This window comes from Schistocerca piceifrons, chromosome X (genome assembly GCF_021461385.2).
Source record: "Schistocerca piceifrons isolate TAMUIC-IGC-003096 chromosome X, iqSchPice1.1, whole genome shotgun sequence".
In the NCBI taxonomy this organism is placed as follows: Eukaryota; Metazoa; Arthropoda; class Insecta; order Orthoptera; family Acrididae; genus Schistocerca; species Schistocerca piceifrons.
Window position 1 is genome coordinate 781554649 of NC_060149.1, and position 22793 is coordinate 781577441.

General features: G+C 44.5%; 1 protein-coding gene and 1 pseudogene across 1 annotated transcript in view; both read left to right on the forward strand.

Moving 5' to 3' along the window:
* The window catches only part of LOC124721626 (growth/differentiation factor 8-like), a 441448-nt gene that overhangs the window by 159576 nt on the left and 259079 nt on the right, over window positions 1–22793 (forward strand). The gene's annotated exons all lie outside the window — the stretch shown is intronic.
* LOC124723992 lies at window positions 8530–8647 on the forward strand (annotated as a pseudogene).

Here is a 22793-nt window from a genome sequence, read left to right on the forward strand (position 1 = left end):
ACCGAGAGATACGCCAGTATGGCGATGACGAATACACGCTTCCAATGTGCGTTCACCGTGATGTCGGCAAACACGGATGCGACCATCATGATGCTGTAAATAGAACCTGGATTCATCCTTAAAAATGACGTTTTGCCTTTCGTGCACCCATGTTCGTCGTTGAGTACACCATCGAAGGCGCTCCTGTCTGTGATGCAGTGTCAGGGGTAACCGCAGCCATGGTCTCCGAGCTGATAGTCCATGTTGCTGCAAACGTCGTCTAACTGTTCGTGCAGATGGTTGTTGTCTTGCAAACGTCCCCCTCTGTTGACTCGTGGATCGGGACGTAGCTGCAGGATCCGTTACAGCCATGCGGATAAAATGCCTGTCATCCCGATTGCTAGTTATACGAGGCCGTTAGTATCCAGCACGGCGTTCCGTAGTACCCTCCTGAACCCACCGATTCCATATTCTGCTAACAACCATTTGATCTCGACCAACGCGAGCAACAATGTCGCGATACGATAAACCGCAATCGCGATAGGCTACAATCCGACCTTTATCAAAGTCGGAAACGTGATGGTACGCATTGCTCCTCCTTACACGAGGCATCACAACAACGTTTCACCAGGCAACGCCGGTCAACTGCTATTTGTGTATGAGAAATCGGTTGGAAACTTTCCTTATGTCAGCACGTTTTAGGTGTCGCCACCGGCTCCAACCTTGTGTGAATGCTCTGAAAAGCTAATCATTTTCATATCACAGCATCTTCTTCCTGTCGGTTAAATTTCACGTCTGTAGCACGTCATCTTCGTGGTGTAGTATTTTTTAATGGCCAGTATGTCCGCCCCGGTAGCTGAGTGGTCAGCGTGACAGACTGTCAATCCTAAGGGCCCGGGTTCGATTCCCGGCTGGGTCGGAGATTTTCTCTGCTCAGGGACTGGGTGTTGTGTTGTCTTAATCATCATCATTTCATCCCCATCGACACGCAGGTCGCCGAAGTGGCGTCAAATCGAAAGACCTGCACCAGGCGAACGGTCTACCTGACGGGAGGCCCTAGCCACACGACATTTCCATTTCCAATGGCCAGTAGTGTGCTATACCTCGTGGTGGATTGGTGGACAGTTGTGACAATCTGTTGCTTCATTAGTGTACGTATAATATCCTCCTCTCTTTGCAGAAGGTGTTAATTTCAACAAATATTCGTTTTATTAATGTTCGAGTGACCTGCTCGTAGTGTTTCAATAGTAACGATTACTTTTCTCGTAAATTCGTAGATGAGAAACCGAGGTTATTTTGAAATGTCTTGTTGAACTAAAGTAAAACTAGCGTAAGGAGAGCCATGAGTTAAGCCTTCAACAAAGTCAAAAGTAAAATTCTGTGTACCGACTTGACAGAAAATCTTAACGAGGCAATGCTCCAAGCCGCCATGTCGAAACCTGTCCTCAAACCTTCTATACACGAAGAGTATATAACGCTAGTGAGCTTGGGGAACTGGATTGTCTTTATCAGGTTTTCTTTTTAAATCAATCTCCATAAACTCAGGAAGAAGTTACTTTGCAGTGTTTTACTGTGGGCAGTGTGCTGTCAAGTCGACTTATAATGCAAAGTCTGCAATCCATTCCGGATGTTCTAATTTTCGTTTCTGCACTCTTTTTCCTTCATAAATTCAACAATAGCGAAGATTTAAATCGAAAAATCGTTCCAGGCATGCCCCTTGACTTGGCCAACGTACCTTGAAGCAATATATGAAATCTCCATACTCTGCATCAATTTCCAATTAAAGCTGTTGCAACTGAATATGTAATGATGAGTGTGACTTCAGAAACTTTACCGTTCTCACCATCAGTTTCTTGAAGTGCTTCATAGCTGCACATTTAGCAAAAAATGATTTCTGATGTACAGGACACTGAATCTCGTCTGTCGATCATTGTAATTTCTTGCTCTTTCATTGTCATCTAAAAGTTTGAAGTCTTTCTGCACGGTATTACACGATCGTTCCGTAGCAGATACGCACCACCTGTCGCTTATGCAAACTAAGAATTCCCATCCCTCTCTTCAGCCATTTTAAAGGGTTGTGATGACCGATCGATAGACTGCCTCTTTTTGTGCAAACATCCACTGGACCTGTGAACGTTCCTCATAACACTAACAAATAGCGAAAGGTGAACAGTACTGTCACCACGATTCTGCCGAACTCAGGGAGTTATGCCGATCACTAAATGCCGCACCATAATGCTAAATGAAATGTCGCGCTGTTCCGAGTACTTCCGAGAAGGACCTAGAAAAGCCGAGTGACAGGATGGGCCTTGGCCTGCCCGCGGCCCACACATGCTGCACTTGTGAAATTTGTCACGTCGTGGCCGGCCCTGCATTAGAAGAAAGAGGGAGTAACTCTGACGATTTCGTGAATTGTGGTCCGAACGATGATTGTTGTGCTGGACTTTGCGGCTGGTCCCGGCGGAGTTTCGAGTCCTCCCTCGGGCATGGGTGTGTGTGTTTGTCCTTAGGAAAATTTAAGTTAAGTAGTGTGTAAGCTTAGGGACTGATGACCTTAGCAGTTAAGTCCCATAAGATTTAACACACACACGATTGTTGTGCTAACCGAAGTCCAGAGCAAAATTACAGTGCCTTCCTAGACCAAAGAAAACAAGAAGAGTAATACACTACTGGCCATTAAAATTGCTACACCATGAAGATGACGTGCTACAGACGCGAAATTTAACCGATAGGAAGAGGATGCTGTGATATGCAAATGAGTAGTTTTTCAGAGCATTCACACAAGGTTGGCGCCGGTGGCGACACCTACAACGTGTGACATGAGGAAAGTTTCCAGCCGATTTCTCATACACAATCAGCAGTTGACTGGCGTTGCCTGGTGAAACGTTGTTGTGATGCCTCGTGTAAGGAAGACTTTGATAAAGGGCCGGATTGTAGCCTATCGCGATTCCGGTTTAAAGTATCGCGACATTGTTGCTCGCGTTGGTCGAGATCAAATGACTGGTAGCAGAATATGGAATCGGTGGGTTCAGGAGGGTAACACGGAACGCCGTGCTGGAACCCAACGACCTCGTATCACTAGCAGTCGAGATGACAGGCATCATATCCACATGGCTGTAACGGATCGTGCAGCCACGTCTCGACCCCTGAGTCAACAGATGGGGACGATCAAATGGTTCAAACAGCTTTGAACACTATGGGACGTCACTTCTCAGGTCATCAGTCCTTAGAACTTAGAACTACTTAAACCTAACTAACCTAAGGACATCAGACACATGCATGCCTGAGGCAGGATTCGAACCTGCGACCGTAGCGATCGCGCGGATCCAGACTGTAGCGCCTAGAACCGCTCGGCCACATTTGCGGGCCAGATGGGGACGTTTACAAGACAACAACCATCTACACGAACAGTTCGACGACTTTTGCAGCAGCATGGACTATCAGCTAGGAGACCATGGCTGCGGTTACCCTTGATGCTGCATCACAGACAGGAGCGCCTGCGATGGTGTACTCAACGACGAACCTGGGTGCACGAATGGCAAAACGTCATTTTTTCGGATGAATCCAGGTTCTGTTTACAGCATCACGATGGTCGCATCCTGTTTGGCGACATCTCGGTGAACGCACATTGGAAGCGTGTATTCGTCATCGCCATAGTGACGTATCACCCGGCGTGATGGTATGGGGTGCCATTGGTTACACGTCTCGGTCACCTCTTGTTCGCATTGACGGCACTTTGAACAGTGGACGTTACATTTCAGATGTGTTACGACCCGTGGCTCTAACCTTCATTCGATCCCTGCGAAACCCTACATTTCAGCAGGATAATGGACGACCGCATGTTGCAGGTCCTGTACGGGCCTTTCTGCATACAGAAAATGTTCGACTGCTGCCCTGGCCAGCACAGTCTCCAGATCTCTCACCAACTGCAAACGTCTGGTCAATAGTGGCCGAGCAACCGGCTCGTCACAATACACCAGTCACTACTCTTGATGAACTGTGGTATCGTGTTGAAGTTGCATGGGTAGCTGTACCTGTACACGCCATCCAAGCTCTGTTTGACTCAATGCCCAGGCGAATCAAGGCCGTTATTACGGCCAGAGATGGTTGTTCTGGGTATTGATTTCTCAGGATCTATGCACCCAAATTGCGTGAAAATGTAATCACATGTCAGTTGTAGTATAATATATTTGTCCAATGAATACCCGTTTATCATCTGCATTTCTTCTTGGTGTAGCAATTTTATTGGCCAGTAGTGTAGGTTTGAGTGACAAAGAAAGGCTGTAAAATTTTTGTTTAAACGAATGAGGGAGGAAACGCTTAAAATTAAACTGTCTGCAAAGCTAATCTCCTTTCATAATAGCTCAACATTAATTGTATAAATGAAAGAAAGATTTACACACAGTATGAAATATGTGACAAAACGAAACTCGCAAGAGCGTGAAAGAATAACTATGCGGAGGACTTAACGCTGCTTGTGAGAGTCAGTACACCGTTAGCGTGTGAAATCTGAGACACTACGGCCTATGAACTGCAAGTGAGATGAGTGTTACCCATTTCCTAGCTTCTTCGGTCTGTTTAAACAGATTCAGATAATTACACGAAAAAAGAAGTCGCAGAATTACGAAGTTTACTTCAAGTGAACGTGTAGAGAAGCTGTCGTTAACAGGTTTTTGTTACTCCCAAAAGCCTGTGTCTGAAACGAGTCACTTAGGTTTTGTGCAAAAACTGTGTGCAAACCGCACGTTACCATTTCCAGTGAAAAAAAGACAGAGTTACTTGTGCATTCGTATACAACAATGCCAGTGATAATTGTCAATGATTTACTGTTTCTGCAGTATTATATCTATCTTCAGGAGTCTCAAGGCAAATTAGACCAAAAAATGACTGTTTAGTTACAAAATTTCTTGTAGTCGATGTAGCAAAATCTGGAAAGTTGGAAAAGAATAATTTTCAATGGTACATCCAAAATTTCTTCTTACCCATTGTACTGCTTTTGTTGTACCGTTAGCCTGAACATAACGACACCTCAGTGTTTAGGAGGAGGACGGAAAGTCTGTTAATGTAAGTCGGACTCCATCCCCACGCAATAGTGTGAGTCTACTTCTCTACACAGAAATTCTTAAGACAGTGTAAAGCATTTTTCAGAAAATACTTCGATAATATAATTTCTGGTAGCTCTTTGTTACTTCCGGTTTATCGGCATAGTAACTAGTAATTGGTAATTACTAATTAGTAATTAGCAAATGCTAGTAACTAGTATTTACTGTGAAGTGCCTGAATGTAACAATTTTTCTGTCATCAGTTGTGCCTTGTGTAAGGAAAATGTTTGTTTTCGTCACCCAGTACATACTTGGCATGTTTGTGATGACTACAGCGGAGGTTCGAGTCCTCCCCGGTCATGGGTGTGTGTGTTTGTCCTTAGGATAATTTAGGTTAAGTAGTGTGTAAGCTTAGGGACTGATGACCTTAGCAGTTAAGTCCTATAAGATTTCACACACATTTGAACATTTTTGACTACAGCGAATAAACAAGGAACTGCTTCATTGTTAGCAAAATATACATAATTCAAAAATTATCTTCAGAAATGTGCCACACGAATTTTTATAAAACATTTCACGTCAAGTCTCAATTGATGGAAGTCGTCTGTACTGTAACATAATATACCGCCTTGTGTAACAATTACATCTGCAACAGTTTAGCTGACAATATGAACTGTAGGTTATTCAAAACATTAACGATTTGACAGATTTTTGGTATGATTTCTGTGCGCATGTGTGTAGTTTGGACTTTGCGCTAATTGGCGGTACGTTCTCTTGTCACGGCTGTCTCTGCATATTCATCGGATTGCGCTTAAGCATAAAGGGCTATACGGACCATTGTTATAAGCGTTTCTTCGTGCAGCGAAACTGAGTAACGTTAACAAATTTTTGTGTACTTCCAGTGCGCCTTATCAACTGAAATTCTGACAGCCCATTTCTTTCGGCGCATTCTTCCTGTGTGAAAAATTTCAGGGTAGGTTCCGACATGTCGGACTGGACTACTCCCTTGTTAGAAATTTTGGTCTTACGTTAAATCAGTAAACTAACAGAGGACATCTGACATTATGTGTGCATTATGGCATCAAAACGGAGGACGACACAGAGTAGACCGAAATACTACACGCCATTTCCAAAAATTGTTTCAATGAGGAAAATCGCACTATATTTCCACCTTCAAATCGTCGGAAATAATTGCTCCTATTCCAGTATGAGTGTGCCGTAGGTCGCAGAAGGAGCAAAGCGTTCCTAATTATTGGAAAAAGCGCAGGTCATCCCAGTTTTGCAGAAGGGTCTGTCGCACACCTGCTCTGGTCCTTCCATCAGCTGTGTGCCATACGTGACGCAATCAGGGCGTTGAAGGCAATGTGGGCTGAGGTCTACTAACGTAACTTTAACGGAGTGAGAGGGAGAAAGTCTCCTAGGATGCTTAGCACAGGTGATTTTGGAACGGAGAGGAGAAGTTGTTGGGTTGGAAGCGAATAAGGGTGCAAGCTATGGGCGCCTACAGAAAGTTTTCCAGCGAGGGGCAAAATTCTGAATCTGCCATTTTTTTGTAACTGCTTCGGAAAGTTTGAGAAAGTACCACAGAAACTAAATTTCTCAACTATTTACTATTTTAAAAACAGTCTTGATCACAATTTATTTAGTACTGTGACCGGTTTCGACCACTACTTTGGTCATCTTCTGACCTACAAGTCGTATACAAAACTTTAATTAGAGGACTACATACATTAAACAAAATACATAAATTTATAAAGCTATAAAACGATGAATTACCTTCTGCTAGAGAATGACTACTGGAGAAACCAGTGTACGTCTTACTATATATAATGGAGGCTCCGCCCACTTCTGACGGTATGATGTCATTACTAACCAATGAGTTATAAGTCGAATTGTTAAGCGATTTAGCTCTGGTTTATGAACTAAAGTAGTCTTTACACATACTGAATGGCAATAATTTCCACCACCAAAACAGTCTGTAACGAATTTATATATGTATCTACAAGACGAGCAATAGCAACCTGTAACTATTATTGTAGTTAAGCTAAGCCTATATATATAGCTATAGAATGGTGTTGGACTCCTCTCGCTCTCTCCATCTCCCTTTGTTGTTCATCAATCAGCTGCTCCACATTCTTCAATCTTTTGCCACCTATGCATTATTCGCCTAACCTAGTCACTACATGTTTTAATGGTAATTCTATAGTTGCCTCTGATACGTGCAACTTTTTCTCCAATTCTTCGCAACAATTGATTTCTGTTGCTACACTAGGCACAACGTCGCTTCCAGCGATACTGGTCTTTATAATTGTATTCGAATGGATGTACACCTACAATCCATAACATTTTCAGTTTTTATGGGAAGCTGGCTGTTCCACACCTTGTAGGTGAATAACACTGGAGGCCTGTTTCTCACACTAAGTGGTCATACTTTTGTTTATTTTGGGCTTATGTATAACCATTCATGATTACTAAGATGCATCAATAAACTCTTCCTAAAGTAACTAACTTTCAAGTGCAGTTCTTTGGAATGCCCGTGCTTTGTAACAACTGGATTTCACACTCATCCTCTTGGGGCGTGGACAACATTATATAGATCTTTTTTTACATATCTTTTTCCCTAAATAATTTCTTTGCTCTCTAATTGATCATGCCCACAGTGCAGCATATAAATTCTTAGAATTTTCTAGTAATAAATACTATTTCTCTGGCTGTGTACAAATGTATCTCCCAGTATCATCTCTTGTTGCGTTTGGGGGTGACAGCATACTTTATAAACTGAAATCCTTGTTTTTTACTAACGGAATGTCAGTGACGTATCCTAATACATTATCCATCACGCATACATCTAAGTCCATTATTTTTAGAAGTATGTATCCATATGCTTCGGATAAGGTTACGGGGAATCATACACTTCTAATATTACCCTTAAACATTTTACTATCTGTATCGAATCCACGATATGCTGTGCTAGGATCCCTTTTTGTGCTTGTTTCATGGCACATACAAACTGTTCGTATTCAGTTCGTAATTCTCTGAATAGTCAGACTAATTGTATTATCTGTTCACTGATGGTGACGAACGCATTTTTTCTCTTTAGCCCTGCATTCGTCGTCTTTAGTGAATACGTAATGAATTATTCCAACTTGGTCTTACTGTTCTTTAATATTTATTCATTAGTCACTGTATAAGCTACTGTCTGATTCAGCCCAGACAACGTTGCTTGTACTACAGCAACTTGTCCCCCTAATAGTTTCAGCTAACTTTCCGCTCGCACGTCACTGTGTGTTTTATAATATGAAGCATTTACTTCGTCCAGAGTTCCAAATAGTATATCACTGATTTCGCCTACGAAACTGAAAATTCCTCTCATGGATCTGGAACTATGCTTGGTTAACTGCTGAACTAAGTTTTTAGCTTGTTTTCATCTGCCTATATTACTATCAACTTCCTTGCTAAGAAGGTTACATCCTGTTATACTGATATTTAATTCGCTTAATCTTCCTCTGCCAGCGGCCTTGCCGCAGTGGTAACACCGGTTCCCGTCAGATCACCGAAGTTAGGCGCTGTCGGGCTAGGGTAGCACTTGGATGGGTGACCACCCGGTCTGCCGCGCGCTGTTAGCAAGCGGGGTGCACTCAGCCCTTGGGAGGCAAACTGAGCAGCTACTTGATTGAATAGTAGCGGCTCCGGTCTCGGAAACTGACATACGGCCGGGAGAGCGGTGTGCTGACCACATACCCCTCCATACCCGCATCCAGTGACGCTTATGGGCTGAGGATGACAAGGCGGCCGGTCGGTACCGTTGAGCCTTCATGGCCTGTTCGGGAGGAGTTTAGTTCAGTTTAATTTAATCTTCCTCTGCACTCTTTGACGACCTTGTTTGATACTACTTGGGCCATTCTACAGAACTCTTCATCAAGCATTCTCAGGTTCACATACGTCACAATTTCCATGTGTTCTTTGTGATACCTATCTTGTCCTGATGACGGTAGTGAATCCCAGATGAGTCTTCTATTTTTCAGATCTCCACTAAGTCTTCAAGTGATTCAGTGCTCAACCATCTGCTCAGCAGGTCCAAAGCCCATGAGATCAGTTTCGTGTAGACCATGGCTCCTTGGTTATGTAAAAAAATTTCTTCATGCTGCTGTTCGCTCTTGACTCTTCTTGTCATCAATAACAAGGCTTCAACCGACTTTAATGTACTTCCTTCTGCCTCCTTCTATGCATCTTAATTGTCACATTGGTTAGGTCTACTGCAATCATTTTGTATGGTCCTCGGAATTGTGCATCCATCTTCTTAGAACTACCTCTTCTTATGGTCTCTTCAAATAAAATGCTTTATGTTCTGTCCTAAATATTATTGGTTTCTCCACCTTGTCATAGTCAGTCTTACTGGTTTTCTACTTTTCTTTTGTCCTTCTTCATCCTGCTCGGTGTGCCTCTTGCATTGTAATTCGCAAGTGATATACATAATAATAATAATAATAATTATATCCGACAGTTCTTTCCTCTTTCTGTCGGATCCCTGGTATGTTTACTTTTCTGCCAAACATTAAATCAAACGGTGTGTACCCACTGCTACTATGGGTATTGTATTAAATACGAAAATAATGTATAGTACACGTAGATCCCAATTACTATGACCCCTTTCTATGAAGTGTCGTAAATATTCCATCAGCGTCCTGTACGTTCTCTCGAGTGTCCAGTTTGTCTGTGGGTGAAACGCTGTGGGCTGGATCTTCTGGGTCCTTAATAATGTATATACCTTCTCCAACACTTTGCTTAAAAAATTAGAACCATGGTCAAGTCTAAGGTTTGTGACAAAAACCCTCATAGTCTTCAAGAACTGCAGCAGAATATTTCGGGTGGTTGCAGTAAATGGAAGTGCCATGTGGCTAGGGCCTCCCGTCGGGTAGACGGTTCGCCTGGTGCACGTCTTTCAAGTTGACGCCACTTCGGCGACTTGCGTGTCGATGGGGATGAAATGATGATGATAAGGACGACGCAACACCCAGTCCCTGAGCTGAGAAAATCTCCGACCCAGCCGGGAATCGAACCCGGGCCGTTAGGTATGACATTCCGTCGCGCTGACCACTCAGCTACCAGCGACAGACATGGTTGCAGTAATTCCAGCAGTCCAGCTTCGATCCGCCTTGAGCAACTTGCTGACCAGGGCCCAAAAGTGACAAGAGTGGAATGGTGCTCACTTTCAACATCTGTTGTAGTCAGGTTAGTACTGTATTTTATTTCCTCTGCTGTGTTTCTTTGTACCCTGGAACTCTGTTCTCGAGACCACTTTTATTATCCCCACACTGTGTAACTGATAATTAAAAAACCCTCTCCCCTCATTATCTCTAGTCAGTAATAACACAGTATCAAAAATCCAAGACGGTAGGAACAGCACAATTGTGTTAGTGCATAATTAAAAACCATCTCCTATCCCCAATCAATGTCAATGCATTTACCCCTTATCTCCGGCCAAGGATAGCACAGTATTTAAAATGAAAAATTTAGATTTCGTCTGTAGGCCAGTTGTGTACACTAATTGTGTGCTTTATACCTCACACCAAATCCTCTTTCCAACCAATCAGAGTGTAGTATTTAAATTATGTATAAACATGTCCGCAGCTCGTGCTCTTGCGGTAGCGTTCTCGCTTCCCGCGCACAGGGTCTGGCTTCGATTCCCGGCGGGGCCAGGGATTTTTCCTGCCTCGAGATGTCTGGATGTTGTTGTGTCGTCTTCATCATCATTCATCCACATTACGGTCAGAGGAAGGCAATGGCAAACCACCTCCATTAGGACCTTGCCTAGTACGGCTGTGCGGGTCTCCCGCATCGCCCCCTACGCTCCTCGGAGTATGGGACATCATCATCAGACATGGAGTGAAATTACACTATTTTGGACATTCAATTCCACCGGCTCTCCTCAGTGTCTCCACCCAATCAGAGCATTGTGTTGTAAATAAATATGCAGTAAAACAAAATTATACAGCATGAGACAGAACAACCCGCTTATTTGAATTTGGCGGCCTTAAGTGAAGGTTGCTCCGAGGAGGTTGAGCACATTCGAGAGGGCGGGCCGTAAAGTTGCAGCTCCTCTTCGTTTAGTTAGCATCATGGAGTGGACGAAGGGGAACACGGTCGCTCAAACATCACCACGCAACGTTCTTTCCTTACCCATTTTCAATACTGCACCCTGTGGTCGTGTTCCTGGCTGGCAGTCCAAAATTTTTTTGAGAACAAATAACAAATTCTTCTCTTTTACTCACCCTCTGTGACTGTTGTTGATGTCGGTATGCCGGGTCGTTGGAGGACATCGACTCTTACTGGCGCTGGGCTGGAGCACTTCTGTAAAACAATTTATAGGGCTACGCTCTGCCTACTGATACGTCAGGATGCAGACGGAGGATCCGCAATAAAACAGTATCCAAAATTATTCCTTTTATTACTGAAAATACAAGTTGTTGCTGTTTCTTGTGCATCGACTGCCAGCTACGTAATCCGGAGAAGAATCCAGTGAATCCAGTAGATGACTCACAACTGCCGAGGACGCTGCATCAGCTCAGAGCGGAAGCCAATGACACTCAGGCGCGCTGGTTGTTCCGCCCGATGATGACGCACGCACGATCCGTCGGTGCTCTGCTCGATGGCCGTGACCACGACTTGTATGTTTTGATTCACACGTCACTTCGGGGAGTATATACAGTACTGGCCGTTAAAACTGCTTCGCCAAGAAGACATGTAGATGATAAACGTGTATTCATTGGACAAATATATTATACTAGAACTGACATGTGATTACATTTTCACGAAATTTGGGTGCATACATCCTGAGAAATCAGTAACCAGAACAACCACCTCTGGCCGTAATAACGGCCTTGATACGCCTGGGCAATGAGTCAAACAGAGCGTGGATGGCGCGTACAGGTACAGCTGCCCATGCAGCTTCAACACGATACCACAGTTCCTCACGAGTAGTGACTGGCGTATTGTGATGAGCCAGTTGCTCGGCCAACATTGACCAGACGTTTTCATTTGATGAGAGTCTGGAGAATGTGCTGGCCAGGGCAGCAGTCGAACATTTTCTGTATCCAGAAAGACCCGTATAGGACTTGCAACATGCTGTCGTCCATTATCCTGCTGAAATGTAGGGTTTCGCAGGGATCGAATGAAGAGTAGAGCCATGGGTCGTAACACATCTGAAATGTAACATCCACTGCTCAAAGTGCCGTCAGTGCGAACAAGAGATGAGCGAACGTGTCACCAATGGCACCCCATAACATTACACCGGGTGGTACGCCAGTATGGCGATGACGAATACGCGCTTCCAACGTGCGTTCACCGCGATGTAGCCAAACACGGATGCGACCATCATGATGCTGTAAACAGAACCTGGATTCATTCGAAAATATGACGTTTTGCCATTCGTGCACCCAGGTTCGTCGTTGAGTACACCATCGCAAGCGCTCCTGGCTATGACGCAGCGACAAGGGAAACCGCAGCCATGGTCTCCGAGCTGATAGTACATGCTGCCGCAAACGTCGTCGAACTGTTGGTGCAGATGATTGTTGTCTTGCAAACGTCCCCATCTGTTGACTCAGGGATCGAGACGTGGCTGCACGATCCGTTACAGCCTTGCGGATAAGATGCCTGTCATCTCGACTGCTAGTGATACGAGGCCGTTGGGATCCAACACGGCGTTCCGTATTACCCTCCTGAACCCACCGATTCCATATTCTGCTAACAGTCATTTGATTTTGACTAACGCGAGCAGCAATGTCGCGATACGATAAACCGCAATCGTGATAGGCTACAATCAGACCTTTATCAAAGTCGGAAACGTGATGGTACGCATTTCTCCTCCTTACACGAGGCATCACAACAACGTTTCACCAGGCAATGCCGGTCAACTGCTGTTTGTGTATGAGAAATCGGTTGGAAACTTTCCTCATGCCAGCACGCTGTAGGTGTGGCCACCGGCGTCAACCTTGTGTGAATGCTCTGAAAACTAATCATTTGCATATCACAGCATCTTCCTCCTGTCGGTTAAATTTCGCGTCTGTAGCATGTCATCTTCGTGGTGTAGCAATTTTGATGGCCAGTAGTGTAATTCCGCCCAACTTACAGCCCATGTTGTCCCCTCAGGTGCCGCGATATCGGACACGGTATAGTCGTGCTGAATACTGACGCTGGCCCGCCAGTACGGTAGGCCTTCAGACCTGTGCGACGCTGGAGTTTACGGCAGTTTCTGCCCTGCCCTGGAATTGTGTCTGTAGACTACCGGACTACCCATCAGCGCTCGCTGCTGTGCTGACGTCAGTGCTGGAAACTGCACTCCTTCAGCTTTGACTTCGGATCGCTGATCATCTCGTACGGCAGCAAGTGCGGGACCGACACTAGAAAAATCTCGTACACGATTTGTTACCATACCATAACCAGAGAATCGAATGCGAAAGACACGATCACTAACGATCCTACTGATCGAGTGCTAAAAATTATGAGGATGGAGTATTTTTGCCGCTAAGGAAAAGCTTGGAACCCAACCTAACCTAACCTTGGCTCTACGACGTCATTAGTAATGACGGAATTGATTCTCCCCTTCCAGAGACATCAGCGCTGTTTATTTACGCTACATTTGATCAACGAATTTGTTATACGGTCTCTAAAGCTTAGTCACACTGTTGCTAGCCATTATTGAGTCCTGCCTAGGGCCTCTTATGTAATGTTACAAGGGTAACAAAGGCGGTTCGGCCTGCACTGTTCTAACCATTTTCTGCTGAGCTGCTCGCAGCCTCTCTTAAAGATTGTCGAGGTGGTTGTCTTCCTGACACACGTAACGGTTTAGAAATGTGAGCGCTTCCCGTCTGAAGGCTATCGGCTGGCGACACTTCCTCGCGATTGAGTGACGCCGGCTGCTCGAATTTAGAAAAAAAATTTGCTCTCACATTTCTTTGCTAATTTTGTCGTGCAAAAACGCTGAACCCAATAAATGCAGACCGCCGCTACTCGTTATGACCTTGTGTGAGGCAGTGAATGCATAACGCAAGTTATGACCAATGAAGCATCTTCCCATACTTTGAATATATCCATTAACCTACTCTTAAAAAAGTAAACCTGGCAGAAAATCAAAAGAGATTCCAGTCCTCCGTAAAGTACGTTAGCTGCAGGACACAATCAATATCTTCTCTGTGCGATAGAAGTGGAAATACTGTCGATGACAGTGATGCTAAAGCAGATTAACTAAGTACAGCATTCCGAAATTCTTTCGCCAAAGAAGACGAAGCACATATCCCAGAATTTGAATCAACAGCTGCCAGCATTAGTAACTTAGAAGTTGATATCCTCAGAGTAGTAAAGCTACTTAAATCACTTAAAAAAGCAAGTCTTCCGGTCCAGACTGTACACCTGTTAGGTTCCTTTTGGAGTATGCTGATGCAGTAGTTCCAAACTTAACAGTTAATATATAACCTCTCACTCGACAAAACATCCGTACCCAAAGACTGCACAGGTCACAGCAATATATACACACATGAATAGTGCTGGTATTAATATTACTGAAATTTTTAGTTCTACACATGCAACTACACTTAGAGGTACAATTTCTTTATATATATATATATATATATATATATATATATATATATATATATATATATATATATATATCGTCAGCGATCAAGCCTACAGGTATAGTGCTGCAGATGAAACTGGTGTTTAGTATCCGACAATGATTCGAAGGACATGCCAAAGAAATTTTTATTACAGCAAAGGAAGGAAATACAACAACTGGATGAGAAGAATGTCAGCAAATAAAAATAAATACTGCCGTCAGGCAGGGAGACGGCTTATAAGTCAGGCAGAGAGTTACTAGCCGAACCAGTGTCAGAAAAATTGTGAGGGTTTCGAAGTCTGGCTTCTGCAAGTGATTTTTCGATACTTTTCAGAAGACCTATCCGAAGCAGTTAGCTAGAGTAACAAAGACTAAAAATTTCAACAGAGTAAAATACATTAAATGAGAAAATTTTAGGTTAGGTTTTACGATGAAAGTTATGAATATCAATTATTCAAACTTCAAGTTTACTGTAAACAATCGCAATTTATTTTATTCCAGAATGGGTTTGTCAATTAGTACGGTATGTATGTATAGTGCGATCGACTTTGTCACTGCCTATAGCAGTCATAAGCTCCTTTTCCTGTCTATGTACTTTACATACAGCATCATATATACTTCGCACACACTCCAGTAAGCAAACATAAGGCCATCTTTGCTTACTTCAGTGTGCACAAAGCGTATATTATGCAACATCATCCGCCAACAGCCTCATGGAGCTTCCAGTGCATCATTTACGTACACTGACGGAAGAAATCGCAGCACAAAAAAATTATTATTGTCAAGTAATGAAAATTCTGCGTAACATATTTAAGTCGTTAATATTGTTGGATCGCAGGTTAATGTAAGCGCGAGATAGCCATTGCAAATTTGAAATTCTGGTACTTTAATAACCGATGTAATTGCTATATTGCTGGCCGCTGTGACCGAGCGGTTCTAGGCGCTTCAGTCTGGAACCGCGCTGCTGCTACGGTCGCAGGTTCGAATCCTGCCTCGGGCATGGATGTGTGTGATGTCCTTAGATTAGTTCGGTTTAAGTAGTTCTAAGTCTAGAGGACTGATGACCTCAGATGATAGCCGGCCGCGGTGGTCTAGCGGTTCTAGGCGCTCAGTCCGGAACCGCGCGACTGCTACGGTCGCAGGTTCGAATCCTGCCTCGGGCATGGATGTGTGTGATGTCCTTAGGTTAGTTAGGTTTAAGTAGTTCTAAGTTCTAGGGGACTGATGACCACAGATGTTAAGTCCCATAGTGCTCAGAGCCATTTGAACTATTTTTTGAACCTCAGATGTTAAGTCCCATAGTGCTTAGAGCCATTTGAACCATTTGAATTGCCAGATTGCTGAAAGCAAGCACGCGAACGTGCATGCAGTGTGTTTTACAGGTGCCAAATGCCAGTTTGTGGGATGGAGTTCCGTGTCTGTTACACTTGGTCGGTCAATAAGGGGAGGTTAATGCCGTTTGTGGACGACGCTGGAGTTGTCAAAAAATGTTCAAACGTGTGTGAAATCTTATGGGACTTAACTGCTAAGGTCATCAGTCCCTAAGCTTACACACTACTTAACCTAAATTATCCTCAGGACAAACACACACATTCATGCCCGAGGGAGGACTCGAACCTCTGCCGGGATCAGCCGCACAGTCCATGGCTGCAGCGCCTTAGATCGATGGGCTAACCCCGCGCGGCCTGAAGTTGTCCGATGATGTCTTGTATGTGCTCGACAGGAGACAAATCTGGTGATCGAGCAGCCCAAGTCAACATTTAGACACTGTGTACAGTATATTGGGCTACAACAGCGGTATGTGGGCGAGCGTTATCCAGTTGTAAAGCACCCCCTGTAATGCTGGTCATGAATGGCAGCACAACAGGTTAAATCACCAGGTCCGCAGCTCGTGGTCGTGCGGTAGCGTTCTCGCTTCCCGCGCCCGGGTTCCCGGGTTCGATTCCCGGCGGGGTCAGGGATTTTCTCTGCCTCGTGATGACTGGGCGTTGTGTGATGTCCTTAGGTTAGTTAGGTTTAAGTAGTTCTAAGTTCTAGGGGACTGATGTCCACAGATGTTAGGCCCCATAGTGCTCAGAGCCATTTTAAATCACCAGTCTGACGAACAAATTTGCAGTCAGGGTGAGAGGGATACGCACGAGAGTGCTCCTGCTGTCTCACGAAATCGCAACACAGACCATAATTACTGTTCTAGGGGAAGTGTGTCTAGCTCGCAGGCAGGTTGGTTGCAGCCCCTCAATGGCCTCTTTCTAGCCAACACTGGCAGCGAGGCAGAACCAGCTTTCATCAGAAAACACAACACACCTCCACCTTTCCCTCCACTGAGCTGTCGCTTGACGCCACTGAAGTCTCAGATGGCGCTGGTTTGGGGACAGTGTAATGCACTCTACAAGCCATCTGGCTCGGAGCTGTCCCTGAAGTAACCGGTTTGTAACAGTTTATTGAGTCACTGTGGTGCCAACTGCTGCACATATTGCTGCTGCAGATGCAGTTATGAAGCGCCAGAGCCATGCGCCGAACACGATAGTCTTCCCTCCCGGTAGTGCCACTTGGACGAATATACACTCTCGTGACCTCTGCTGCCAGCAATCGAGTACAGTGGCTACATTCCTGCCAAGTCTTTCCGAAATATCGCAGAAGAGACTTCCACCTTGTCGTAGCCCTATTACACGACCTAGTTCAAACTCATTGAGGTGTTGATAATGACGTCTTTATCGCCTTGGGGGCATTCTAGACTAACATCAACACACCACGTCCATTCTCAAAGGTAACTAAAGTTCACGACCGTTACAGCGTGTATTTAAAGCAAACCTAATTTGGATGTTCATAGTGGCGTTACTAGCACCACTCTTATGCGACTGGCGAGAAATCTGAAAATACATCATGTTTCAGATGTAGAAACACGCCTACTGATTTCCGTTATGTCGAATAGCTCTTTCTTGACGTTGCGTCAGTGTGTGTCAAGAACAGTAATAGTTCTGTGATACTGCCCGAAGTTGGTTTTATGCCTGAAGACCTCTCCGTCGAGAATGACGTGCTGTAGTTCTGTTTATACTAGGAATTTGTCCGCTACAGGGAACATCGGGAATATAAATGAGGACGAGGGCTGGGGATTCGACTGCAGTGTGTGCGGCCACGTTGCATACGCAGCGGTGGCGTGCAGTTAAATGCCGCTTTCGCAGTATATGTAAGTGGCGTTACTGGAAATGCTCGTTCGTGTTAGTTGACAGGGCGTCGGAGTCAGCCATTTCCGTGAAGTGGCGCCGACTGCATGAAGCATGCGCTACAGTGCCCTTCTACTGAGAGCGATGGCTTATACACTGTTGTCTATTAGAAATGAAACACCGTAAAGGTAGTATATAAGAAATGTCAAATTTGCACCAAATGTTCTGCATGTTTGGATATGCAAATGATTAGCCCTAGCAGACAAATTGGGAGGAAGGACACCAATCACAACATTACAAATGATCCATAATGAGATTTTCACTCTGCAGCGGAGTGTGCGCTGATATGAAACTTCCTGTCAGATTAAAACTGTGTGGCCGGCCGAAGTGGCCGTGCGGTTAAAGGCGCTGCAGTCTGGAACCGCAAGACCGCTACGGTCGCAGGTTCGAATCCTGCCTCGGGCATGGATGTTTGTGATGTCCTTAGGTTAGTTAGGTTTAACTAGTTCTAAGTTCTAGGGGACTAATGACCTCAGCAGTTGAGTCCCATAGTGCTCAGAGTCATTTGAACCATTTTTTTAAAACTGTGTGCCCGACCGAGATTCGAAATCGGGACCTTTGCCTTTCGCGGGCAAATGCTCTACCAACCGAGCTACCCAAGCACGAGTCACTCCCGGTCCTCACTGCTTTACTTATGCCAGAGCCTCGTCTCCTACCTTCCAAACTTTACAGAAGCTCTCCTGCGAACCTTGCAGAACTAGCACTCCTGAAAGAACGGAGAGTTTCTGTAAAGTTTGGAAGGTGGGAGACGAGGTACTGGCAGAAGTAAAGCTGTGAGGACGGGGAGTGAGTCGTGCTTGAGTAGCTCAGTTGGTGGAGCACTTGCCCGCGAAAGGCAAAGGTCCCGAGTTCGAGTCTCGGTCAGGCAGACAGATTTAATCTGACAGGAAGTTTCATTACAAATGATCTTCACACTTTCAGATGATTGTGAAAATATTTGTATTGACGTAAGGTATTATATGATTATATGTACAGACTGAAAAACTCAACAAGTTTTTTGTGTCATGTTCACAAATGTTCAGAATATGAACCGTTAGTCATACGGAAAATGTCGAGTTTGTAGTCCAGTTCGGCCTACACTCGCCCCAAAGAGTCCGCATCGATGTCAGTCACAGCTGCCCTGATACTTCAGACATTACAAAGATATCCTGTTCCCTTAAATTTCTGCACCCATTCATAAATTGAGTGTCTGGTAGGTAGAACGTCGTTAAATGTGGTGCCGAATTTCCTATGCAGTGCAGATATAGACTCACTCTTGGCGAGTTCCATCAGGGAAAACGCCTTCTCCGTTGATCTCGCAGACGTAATGCTGGAAATGACTGTAACAAAAAAAAAAAAAAAAAAAAAATTACTGAGTTACTGTATCCGTGCATATAATCATGTAATACCTTATCTCGCTACAAACATTTTGAAAATCACGAAAATGTCTATATCATTTTGAATAATCGCCTATAAAGAGAAACTACGCAGCGGGTTGCTCATTCAGAAATCGCACTGATTGTGAGATGCCTCATTCGAGGAGGAGAAATGTCATGTAGGAACTCGACAGCAGCCTATACTGCGTTCGATATATTGATCCACGATATAGGTGCTCACGTTAATCGAGATCCCACCACTGTCACACAAATATGGAATTGATGCGTATCAGGAGGGCCACATTTAACCCCTGGAGCATTTCGACCAGCGCACAAGAGGACAGACATATTGTTCGCTTGGCCTTGCAGAATCGTATAACCGTGGGTTGTTTGCAGCAGTGGCCGAGCGGTTCTAGGCGCTTCAGTCTGGAATATTTTTCTTGCAGTAGCTAGTCTAAATTTTACACTACTGGCCATTAAAATTGCTACACCACGAAGATGACGTGCTACAGACGTGAAATTTAACCGACAGGGAGAAGATGCTGTCATATACAAATGATTAGGTTTTCAGAGCATTCACACAAGGCTGGAGCCGGTGGCGACGCCTACAACGTGCTGACATGAGGAAAGTTTCCAACCGATTTCTCATACACAAACAGCAGTTGACCGGCGTTGCCTGGTGAACCGTGGTTGTGATGCCTCGTGTAAGGAGGAGAAATGCGTACCATCACGTTTCCGACTTTGATAAAGGTCGGATTTTAACCTATCACTATTGCGGTTTATCGTATCGCGACATTGCTGCTCGCGTTGGTCGAGATCCAAAGACTGTTAGCAGAATATTCTCTCTACTTCGGCCATCGTCACCTATTTTTCTGCCTAAATGACAAATCTCATCAACTACTTTGAGTGTCTTGTTCCCTAATGTAATTCTCTCAGTATCAAGTGATTTAATTCCATTCCCCTTGGTTTACTCCGGTTGATGTTCATCTTATAACATCTTATCAAGACACTATACGTTAAATTCAGCTGCACTTTGCCGACTCAGATAGAATAACAATGTCATTGACAAATTGCAAAGGCTTCAACCCCGCATCACTCCTGTCTCAGCTGCTGGCTCCCTTTCATGTCCTTTGACCCTTACAACTGCAGCTTGGTTTCTGTATAAGTTGCAAATAACATTTCACTTCCTGTATTTTATCCCTGCCACATTCCGAATTTCAAGGAATGTATTCCGCTCGACATCGTCAAAAATTTTCTGTCAGTCTGAAAATACCGTAAACGTAGGTTATATGGAGTTACCAAAAAATGGAAATTCCAGGTTCGAGTATCAACAATATTAGGAAAAGGATAGATTGTTATTCATCGTAAAGATGACCCGCTGAGCTGCAGACAGGCACAACGAAAAGACTGTTATGCATTATAGGTAGACCGGTCGGAGTTGCCAGTAGTAGCCGTCATGTGTGCGTTAAGTGTGCTTGCTTGTATGAATGTGTGTGAGTTTTCTTCGCTGAAGAAGACTTTGGCCGAAAACTATAGAGTGTTAGCAATCTTCTCGTTATGCCTGTCTGCAGCTCAGTGGGTCATCTTATAGGGAATTATTTACGAGAAAATTCGGAAGCAGTAATTGCAACTCTCAATTTCTCCTTCGCGTAAAACTTGGAAGAGATATCGATAAGTATCAAAAGTAAAAATTGGCTTTGAGGGCAGAGGCATACCTGTCGTGTTTATGTCCTCGTCATCAAATGCTACAGTGACAGAGCAAGGTAGCGCAGTAGCTAGCACACTGAATTTGCATTCGGGAGGATGATGGTTCAAATCCGCGTACGGCCATCCTGTTTTAAGGTTTCCGTGATTTCTCTCAATCGCTTAAGAGAAGTGCCAGGTTGGTTCCTACGAAAGGGCACGACTGATGTCCTTCCGCATCCTTCCATATTATGAGCCTGTGCTGTGTCTCTAATTACGTCGTTGTCGAAAGTTTGCGTTAACCACTTTCGTTCCTTCCCTACTCCAGATGCTATAGCCGTTAAACATTACGCACAACAATTCTGCTCATAAGCCGTACATTTCATAGACACTGTACAATGAAGTGCACTAAAATGGTAAATTTCACACATATTTTTTTCAGTTATTGTGATCCTTGCGTCAGAGAATGAGAAAAGTGTTAGACCCTAATTGAGTGACTTGCTGACACTGTGTAAGTGCCGGTGCATAATCTGCACCTCGTGATTGTGGAAAAGGAAAAACTAGAATCGGTCGGACTAGCATCTTTTATGCGTCGTCCTTGAGAGATGCGACGCTCTTCCACAGAACATGTCAGAACCTTGACACACTCAGTCGATTAAATATCTAGGCGTAACGTTGGATAGCGATATGAAATGGAACGAGCATGTAAGAATTATACTGGGGAAGGTAGATGGTCGACTTCCATTTACTGGCAGTGTTTTAGGAAAGTGTGATGGATGTGTAAAGGAGACCGCATATACAGGGTGTTTCAAAAATGACCGGTATATTTGAAACGGCAATAAAAACTAAACGAGCAGCGATAGAAATACACCGTTTGTTGCAATATGCTTGGGACAACAGTACATTTTCAGGCGGACAAACTTTCGAAATTACAGTAGTTACAATTTTCAACAACAGATGGCGCTGCAAGTGATGTGAAAGATATAGAAGACAACGCAGTCTGTGGGTGCGCCATTCTGTACGTCGTCTTTCTGCTGTAAGCGTGTGCTGTTCACAACGTGCAAGTGTGCTGTAGACAACATGGTTTATTCCTTAGAACAGAGGATTTCTCTGGTGTTGGAATTCCACCGCCTAGAACACAGTGTTGTTGCAACAAGACGAAGTTTTCAACGGAGGTTTAATGTAACCAAAGGACCGAAAAGCGATACAATAAAGGATCTGTTTGAAAAATTTCAACTGACTGGGAACGTGACGGATGAACGTGCTGGAAAGGTAGGGCGACCGCGTACGGCAACCACAGAGGGCAACGCGCAGCTAGTGCAGCAGGTGATCCAACAGCGGCCTCGGGTTTCCGTTCGCCTGTTGCAGCTGCGGTCCAAATGACGCCAACGTCCACGTATCGTCTCATGCGCCAGAGTTTACACCTCTATCCATACAAAATTCAAACGCGGCAACCCCTCAGCGCCGCTACCATTGCTGCACGAGAGACATTCGCTAACGATATAGTGCACAGGATTGATGACGGCGATATGCATGTGGGCAGCATTTGGTTTACTGACGAAGCTTATTTTTACCTGGACGGCTTCGTCAATAAACAGAACTGGCGCATATGGGGAACCGAAAAGCCCCATGTTGCAGTCCCATCGTCCCTGCATCCTCAAAAAGTACTGGTCTGGGCCGCCATTTCTTCCAAAGGAATCATTGGCCCATTTTTCAGATCCGAAACGATTACTGCATCACGCTATCTGGACATTCTTCGTGAATTTGTGGCGGTACAAACTGCCTTAGACGACACTGCGAACACCTCGTGGTTTATGCAAGATGGTGCCCGGCCACATCGCACGACCGACGTCTTTAATTTCCTGAATGAATATTTCGATGATCGTGTGATTGCTTT